Source organism: Camelus bactrianus, chromosome 4, assembly GCF_048773025.1.
Source record: "Camelus bactrianus isolate YW-2024 breed Bactrian camel chromosome 4, ASM4877302v1, whole genome shotgun sequence".
NCBI classification, from domain to species: domain Eukaryota; kingdom Metazoa; phylum Chordata; class Mammalia; order Artiodactyla; family Camelidae; genus Camelus; species Camelus bactrianus.
This window is the reverse complement of record NC_133542.1, coordinates 42,158,943-42,168,651: the sequence shown is the minus strand read 5'-3', so window position 1 is coordinate 42,168,651 and position 9,709 is coordinate 42,158,943.

Below are 9,709 nucleotides of genomic sequence, written 5' to 3'. Positions count from 1 at the left end.
AAATGCAAATCAAAATAGTGAAACATCATCTCACACCTGTCAGAATGGCTATCATCAAAATGTCTACAAATAACAAATTTTGGAGAGGGTATGGAGAAAAGGGAACCCTTGTAATATTGGTGGGAATGTAATTTGGTGCAGCTACATGGAAAACAATATGGAGGTTCCTTTAAAAACTAAAAATAGAACTAGCATATGGTTGAGCATTTCCACTTCTGAGTATATATCCAGAAAAAAGGAAGATACTAATTTGAAAAGATCCTTGCACCCCAATGTTCATAGCAGCACTATTTACAATTGCTAAGATATGGAAGCAGCCCAAGAGTTCATCAACAGGCAAATGGATAAAGAATAATTTAATTCATGTTTATAAGGGTTATCAGAGATTGCAGACCTGTCAAGTGCTGGGTCTCGCACATAGCTGCCATTTGAACCACGTGGTTGTTTTTCCTTGTGGTATTTTCTGTTCTATACACTGGCATAACTGACTAGAGGGAATCAGGTCCTGAGAAATGGGAACACTCAATCTGCTGGTTGCCTGTAGAAGCTGTTTTGAGATAGGTACACTTGTAGCTACCCTCTATATGTACTGCTATTCCTCTCTGTTTCCTTGTCATGGAGCAGGAAGATTGCCCCTTTCTGGGTTTTTGGGAGAAAAAGGGGGCTTAGAAGAAAGAAAAAGAGAAAGTTCCACTGTAGAAATCAAAGGTTGCACAGTACTTTTCAACCTATAGGCAAGAGTTTAGAAATACCCTTTCCTTCACAAGCAATGTTCTCTTAGCCTTATCTGTCAGACATTAAGATTTTACTAAGCTATGAATCACATCCACAATTTCAAAATACTATTTCAATGTTACTAGTCCTTTTTTTTTGTTCCAGAACAAATGTGTCTCCTCAACTTGAAGAATGACTTCTATGAGCATTCTGGCCAAAAACATGTGGCTTTTGTGTGTAACTGGTTTCACGGCTTAGATAACAGCTTACACTTAGGGAGGTCTGTTTTATAGAACTCTGGAAGCTTAATTTTGTTGCCGATAGTGGCCAAAGTGCCTCCTCAGTTATACGTGGAGCATCTCCATGGATATGTCAGTTATTGCAACAAATTGCATCATAATAGGACCTTTAGCAGAGATAAGCAACTGACTTACAGTACATGGGACTATCTTCTGGCATCCCTTCTTCCTTTTTTCTTGCATTGTTCTCATTTTTGTGGGGGAGGGGGACAGGACTGAGCTACTGTCACGGCTACCTAACTGATATTCCCCCAGCTACTCTCCATTTTCTAGACTGACCTATTTTTATCATATGAATCTGCATTAACAACTTTCAGTGGTTTCCCAGTGCCTAACAATGAAAACCAAAGTCCTTGTCCTGTCCTGAAGTTGATGCACAAACCATCTCTACACCAATCACAACTGACATCCAGTGTGCTCCTCCAGGCACCACCTTATAGTGTTTTCCCTCCTTGCTTTTCCTGGTACAATGTATCTGAGTGGAACTCTAATGTATTCTTCCTGTCTAAGGAAATTCTACCCACACTTTCAAGTCTATACCTTCTTCACTAATAACCTAGGCAGTTGTGGTCTCCAATGATCTTTCTGTTTAACTGAGGTCTAATTGACATATAATTAATATAAGTAATGATTCAATATTCATAGACATTGCAAAATGATCACCACAAAATGTCTAGTTAACATTCATTACCATACATAGTTACAAAGTCCCCCCACCCACTGACCCTTTAATATCCTTCTACATAATACTTAATATAAAGAGCTTAAAACAGGGCTTATTAATAAACTGTTCAGTAGCAGCCATATTTTGTACTTAATTTCTACTTTTCTGTCTTTATGGTTATGTGTTCTCAAGGGCAGTGACCATCCCCAACTCATCTTTGAACCAGCACAGTATCTAACCCAGTGCCCACTCATAGTAGTTCTTCAACAGAGTTGTTCAGCAACTTAACTAGCACCATTTGCTATTCATTGTTTATAGATTTCATTCATTGGCACAAGTTGAAAAATATTTACAAGAGACCTATCTGTTCATCAAATATATAGATGGATATGACATTGCTTTTGGCAACTAAGATTGTCCTTTGGTACCAATTCATTATATTGGCTGAATCATAACAACCCTTTTTTTTTTTTTTTTTTGGCTCTATCTGTTATTTATATCTTATTTAGCTTTTGACTTCTTTAGTATCAACTATGTTCTCTTTGTATTCTTGTCTTGTACCTTGTATTTGATGCCACTATTTTTTTTCCCTCAAGAATGGCCTTGGTTCTCCCAACAAGAATTTTGGGGAACAGTTCCTTTTTTTTATTTGCCACATTTCTCATACTCCCAGCACTCCATATCCCCTCAACATCCACCAATCCTTGTTTTCCCAAGGAAACTGACAAACTTGGGACAGCCTTACCTTTCCATATTTCTCAAAGAGGGATATACTTCGTTTGTCTATTTCATAGAAATATTAGGGGCAACAAATGAATCAATGTGAAAGAAATGTACAAACTCTAAACTCAAAATTATACCAATCTAGGGCATTATTTTAAAATTACACTATTAAACATATTCCTTGGTAACGTATCTTCTGCAGCATCTAATGATGCCGGTTATCCTCAGCAAGAGAAACATTTGAAAAGAAATGCAATTTTTTATCCTCCAACGAAATCCTCTCTTTAGTTTTGTCTTCCTTGTATGGCCAGACAGAGGCTTTAAAATTGGCATTAGTCAAGGCAGTAATGACGACTGCAGAAACTGAGGGAAAAAAAAGGAAGAGTCCCTTTTCCAGTTAAGAGTTCTCTCCAGAAGGGAGAAAACTTAAACCTCTGATGGAAACATTTCGAAAGCGTACGTGAAAATCCCTCTTACTGGGTCACCATTACTCAAAGAAGGGCCTGCTGAAAATAAGAAATTCACGCTGTCCTGCTGACATGGAGAGAAAGAAAACTTCAAAGTAAACCTTGAAGAAACGATTTTTAAAGTAGTAGAGTTGAGGCTTGACCCAGTAATAGATTTTGAAAGAGTGTTTGGTATCTCTGTGGTAAGTCGGAGAATCCAACAGACAAGGCTTCAGACCCAAGTACAACCAGGCTGGAGGCACCTTAATAGTGATATTGATTGACTATAAACAAAGACAGACGAAAGTAACCAGGATAGCAAAGAAAAATGTATTCGGGGGGAAAAAGGTTATTATCCTCCTTCAGGATGACTAATACCACAGCCATAGAAATTCATTTTACAACAAATATTTTCTGAGCTCCTACAACGTGCCAGGCACTGGATAAAAGACACACTTCTAACCCTCAAGGCATTTTCAGGCTCGTTTATGTGTTTTAGGGAGGTCGGTGGAAGGAGGGAAGGATCCACGGCTTATACACAAAAATGAAACCTGCCACTTTAGCATTATCAGTAACCCACACTCTACTGAATTGCTCTGAAAAAAGAACCAAGCCACACAGAATGCCTCTCATTTTGTTTCTGTCGCAAAACAGCTGGTAACTTAGAGCAGTCACTTCACTTTGCTGGGTCTGTTTCTTCTTAGTCAAATACAGGGAGCAGCAGCGGGAGGAGAAAGACAGTTAACGAAAGTTATTTATAAACTGTCTTCTAATTCTAGAATTTAAATTGGGTCGGGAACGGATATGCAACTCAGTATTAGGATGTGACCTTTAATGATCTCTGTGAATAGAATATAAACTCTCACCCTTTGTAAGAAACAATTTGCACCAAACCTGTTGGCAGAGTTATTGAGGGCAGGTGGCGGTTTTGCTGCAGTGTCAATTTTCATGTCACCAGCACACCTACTGCTAGTTTCAGGGCTCCTGTCTCTGAGACAGGCAGAAATAGCTCATCAGTCAGTGGAAACATAGTGCTGTGCGAAGCCTCTTCTCCTTTGCTTCCCCTGGATGGACATTTTCAAAAGACTGGGATTTAACGGATTATTTTGGAATCATTCAATCTGGAGTAACTCTATGGAATAGGATAGCTAATGGTGGCTGGGGTTTCTCTTGATTTGTGTATAGAATTACTTTCTAGTCCTTGCAATGGTCTCTTGTCCAATCTGCTGAAGCTAGACTACTTCCCAAGCAGCACGCTGGGTGAACTGCAGCAATAAATGTAGGGGAAAAAACAAAAAAATTTAAAAAAAAAAGCTAGTTGGGACCACTGTCTTAAAAGACAACTTCTCCACTGCAGATACTCAGGATTTCACAGTCACTCATCTACTAAACAATATTTAAGCACCCAGTAGGAGGCAAGTAGTGTTCTAGGGTGGAAGTGATGGGCAGTAAAAAAAAAAAAAAAAAAAAAAGACAAGTTGATCTTGAAACCTAAAGAGTGAGACAGGCAGTACACACATGTCAAGTCTAACAACAACAAAAAATAACTTCAGATAGCAACAAGTACTATTACACATAACAGCTCCCCACCTGCCTCTGGCTATGGCTGTGGCAATGGCTTCTACGCAAGCTTTAAGCATCTTCAGACTAGCACAGCTTGCTGTGCCTCTCTTGGGGCCCGATGCCTGCCACAGAGCTTTTCAGCTTGGATGCTCCTGGGAGTCTGCTAGGCACCCACTCACAAAATTGCCACTCTGAGCAACAGGTGATGGAAGATGCATGTGCTTCCTATTTCATCTCCACAGAGTAAAGTTCTGAGATGCATTATTCTAGGCACCTCCAAAGGTACCACCCAACTGAAAATACATCCTTGTGTTTGCTTGCCTTCCATACTTCGCTGTCCTGTCCCTCACTCCTGAATTGTTCCCAAATTAACTGCTTTCACGCAAGCTTCTGTCTCATGTTCTGCTCTAAGGTGATAGCTAGGCTACCGTATCATACAAAATACTGTGCTTCTGCAGCTGTGTCTACTGGTGGACTTCTTAGAGCAGAGAAGAATCTATTTGGGGTAGGAGTGATGTAGGGTAGGGGGCCAGGTGGAGAAGAGGGAGAGGTGGTGAGGGGGTTGGAGGAAGAGACTTAAGGATTGTGCCACAAGTATGCAATTTCTTTGAAGTCAGGTGGTTTATATTAAGAATTCACACAAATTTTGCATTTTCCACAATATTTCCATGTATATTTTAATGTAAAAAAACAATAGCTTGGTGACAACTTTGTAATAACTAAAGTCCTGCACAGCTTATTGGCTAGCCTCACTGTTTCCACAGTTGGCACATCCCAACCACGCTTCCTAACATCCTAAAGTGTAAATGTGATCAAGTCATTCCTTTGCTTACAACGTTTAAAGGAACTGAAGTTCTAATGAAGCTCAAACTCCTTAACATGATTTATAAGGTTTTGCATAATGTGGCCCATGCCTCCCTCCCCAGCCATTTGCTATCTCCTCTTTGACATCTGTCATCCAGCCATAATGAATTTCCTTTAATCCCTTAAACTCGCCATGCTCTCTTGCCTCCAGGCATTTGCTCATTCTTTTAAACCAGCCTGTAGTCCACGTACCCCCTGTTCTTCAACCTGCCCTTCTGCCAGTTCTTCATTCCTCAGCTTCCTCCCAGAAAAAATGAATTCCCATCTTTGTCTGAGTTGGATGCTCGCCCACGTTCCTGTCACATTCTAATCTTCCCCATTATAGTCCGTGTTTCACCCTTGTGTTCTTGCCTATTCGTCCAGATCTCCCACAGAACAGAAGCTTACAGCTAAGGTCACTCCATTTGTCCCTGTTGCCTAGTGCCTTCCACAGTACTGGGAACAAAGCTAATGACTGTCAGGTTAGGGTCCTTAGAGTCACTGACTTCAAATACTGTTTTTCACAACTGCTAGCTGTATGACTTTGGGCAACTCTTACAAGCTCTTTTAGTCTCAGTTTCTTTATTTATAAATTGTGGGAAATAGTAATACCCTGATTATAAAATCATCAAGAATAAATGTGATAATTCATGCAATGTAGTACAATGACTGACCCATTGTGAGCACTTAATAAATGATAGCCACTATTATTCTAATAATAATTGTAATTATTAGGTATTCAATACATAAGTATGAAATGACAATGCAAAATAAAAGAAAAATATTTCATACCTTTCTCATTTGTTAATAAGCAAGTTAGTTTTTCATTGTCTATCAATTTCTTAAAAAACAGAGCTGAACTGAAGAAGCTAATAAACTGTATAAGATTCAGCATCCAGGAAATTTTTCTTCACTGCTCCATTGTCATAAAAGCAGAGATGACAGGTATCAGTTTTTCAGCCCTTTTACTACTAGGTAATTAGGATAACAACAAAGGAGGGTGTGACTGGCTTAATAATGCTCCCCCCACAAAGTTGTCCATGTCCTAAACCCTGGAATCTCTGACTATGTTGTTTTACGTGCTAAAAGGGACTTCATGGATGTGATTAAATTAGGGATCTTGATATAGGAAGATTATTTTGTATTATATAGGTGGGCCCAATGTAGATGAAACTGTCCATATAAAAGGCAGGCAGGAGGATCAGAGTCCCAGAGAGAAGGTTATGTGATGATAGAAGGAGAGGGCAAAATAGCCATGAGATGTAGGATCAGAAGAGGTAAGGAATAGATTCTCCAGAAGGAACCAGCCCTGCTGACACCTTGATTTTACCTCCACAATACTCATTTTAGATTCTGACCTCCAGAATTCTGACAGTAAGTCTGTATTGTTTTAATCTACTAACTTTGTGGTGATTTGTTACAGTAACACTTGGAAGCAAGTTTAGGTTTGAGATACACAGTATATTGACTACCAAGTGGTACATAGTACTTTTGGATTTCCAAGGATGGAGAGATTGACCAGCATGAATTTATATAAAAGGATAATCTCTTATTATGTAAACAGAACTGAAGACATTCTGGAAATATAATTTCATCTTTTGCTGGCTATATAAGTCAGTAAGAAGTGTTAGCCTTTTCTTATTCTAAACTCCAATACACATTTACAAATATTTGGATCTGTAGCCATGCTATTTGAAATATTATGACATTATAATATATTTTATTATATAGTAGACCTAGCCTTAACTCATTATTTTGCTTCAAAAGGTTTCCAGCCATTGTACCTTTATACTTCCAGGTTAATTTGGAAATATTCTTGTCATTTTAAAATAATCGGATTTTAAATTTTCTTTTGGTTTTATTTGAATTTGGAGGATTTTTAAGAAGTATGAGCATCTCAATTTTATTGAGTCTTTTATTAATAACTAATGTACATTTATATACTTAGCCATTTTTTTTCCTACCAGTCACTGATGTCCCTTCCTAGATTTTGTCCTGCCATCACTCCTCTTCCCAGATCACTATTACTAGTCACATGTGGACATTCTGAAAGTGTATATGTACCTACTCTTATATTAAATAGCTCTGCAGAGGTCTCCGAAGTATAAATTCTTGATACACCTAACAAAGACAGTTGTGAATTCTTCTCAATTCCCTAAAAGGCTTATAAGCTTTTCTTTTAAGACTATGTGGAAACACCAATTCACATGATTTATTTCATCCAATGTGCATGTGCATGGTAGGACAGAAATAACTAGTGAAATCACGACTCATCAGGAATTAGGCAGTAAATTTTTCTGTCTAGTAAGTTGTCTGGAAAGTTGAAAGGTTGCCTTAATGGTGTTCGATCTTTTTTGTGCACTGTACACACACACACACACACCAGACTCCCTTCAGCCACATCTTGGCACATACAGTAGCTCCACACCACACAGACTCAAATTTTATGGAGTTGTCTTTCTCTATTTAAAATGGATGTATGCTTATTGTGTGAAATATTGCAAATAATAAGGAAGGAGGAAACATGAGAGTCTCACTAATGGATAATTTTTCTTCTATGAGCCTCAGTAGAGTATTATCTTTTTCTCAGAATGGGTCTGCATATTTGTTTGCCTTATTGTCTAGGTATTTTCTTGTTGTTGTTATCAATGGAAGATTTTCTTCTATTGTCACTGCTACAGATTGAACGTGCGTGTCCTCCTCAAAGTCATATGCTGAAGTGCTGCCTTCCAATGTGATGGCATTGGGAGGTGGAGCCTTTGGGAGATGATGAGGTCATGAGGGTGGAGTTCTCATGAGTGAGATTAGTGCTCTTAAAAAGAGGCCCCAGAGAACTCTCTAGTCCCTTCCGCCAGGTAAAGACAGTGAGAAGATAGTCACCGGCTATGAATTAGGAAATGGCTTCTCTTCAGACACCAAATCTGCTGGCACCTTTATCTTGGACTTCCCAGCCTCCAGAAATGTGAGAAAGAAATTTCTGTTGTTCATAAACCACCCACTATAATAGTATTCTGTTAGAGCCCCCTAATGGACTAAGACAGCCACATTGTCTTTTTCTTAGCTCTCCCTGTGTTCTTTTCATCACATTTTGCTGTCAAAGGAGCTCATGTTTGATCTCTTTCTTTTCTGTCTCCGTGCACAATCTATGTTCTCTTTTATATCCATGAGAAATGCATTTGTTGTCCAGAGTTTTATTTTTCTTTCTGGGATTAATATTCTGCTAGAGTAGATGACTTATTTTTTCTATTGCATGCCATATTCCTTTCTTTTGTCCCTTTGTATTTCTAAAGAAATTCTGTCTTCAGTGCTTTATTCCATTAACAAAAATAAGCTTACTTATGGTTGATGGATGCAATTCTGAGCATTCTATTTACTCTCTGGTAGTGTGTGGTTTTCCTCTTGACTTCTTTAGATTTCATACTCCACTGCTATCCTTTCTTCAGAACAGAACTTAAGAGATGGCCTGGGCTTCCCCTCCCTACCCCACCCTCCCGGATCCCCACAAGCTTCGGAAGAACAAGGTAGAGCAGAATAGCAGAACCTGACAGCTGCAACTGGTAAGACAGGCTTTTTTTCTCTCAATAAAACAGAGGTTTATTTTCATAGTTCCAACTATGGAGGATATCAATATGCATACACCATCAGTGGGATCATGTTAGCAAGCCAACCAATTACAGAAGACCCTTGGCTCCTGGCTTTTACACTATCCTTATATGACAAAGTAACGATATTTTCAACTTTTATGAAAGAGGTATGTTTTCAGCTGACTTACATTTTCTCAAAAAAATATATTTGTGTTACCACATATATGATATTGAGTAAAGAACACAAAATTTTGTTGAGATGCACAGGCTGTGTGATAGTCAGCTGCTTTCACTAGTAAAGTGACTTTCACACAAACTAGCATCTTAGTCCATGCCAATTTAGTTTCTTTCTGCAGCAAAATTATCAGTTACTCGGTATCATGGACCGTGAGTATCCTGCAAGGATAATCAAGGTTGTGAATAGTAAATCTGAAGGCTGAAGGTCTACTATATTCACTGTAGATTTCCAGACTTCAAAATTACATAAGCAGGTAAGATGTTTAATGTAAGCCCTGTAATGATGCCAGTTCAAACTATTTTGTAGATAGAAAAGAGTTCTGAAAGTGAATTCTATCATTTAGGGTAAAAATCATTATATATGCAGAGATAGCTATCCTGTAAATATAACTTAATTCTTCTGAGATGCTCCTATTCATAAAATAGGCCTTTTTTCATGTAATTGTGAAGAAAATATCTGAAATATGATTTAAAAGTCCAAACACTAAATAGAAATGGAGATAGACAAGATGGGAGAAGTTAGAAAATGTTTTTTTTTCCCTTTAGTGGAGGTACTGGGGATTGAACCCAGGACCTTGTGCACGCCAAGCATGCACTCTACCACTGAGCTATAGTCCCCACTCCCTAGAAAAGATT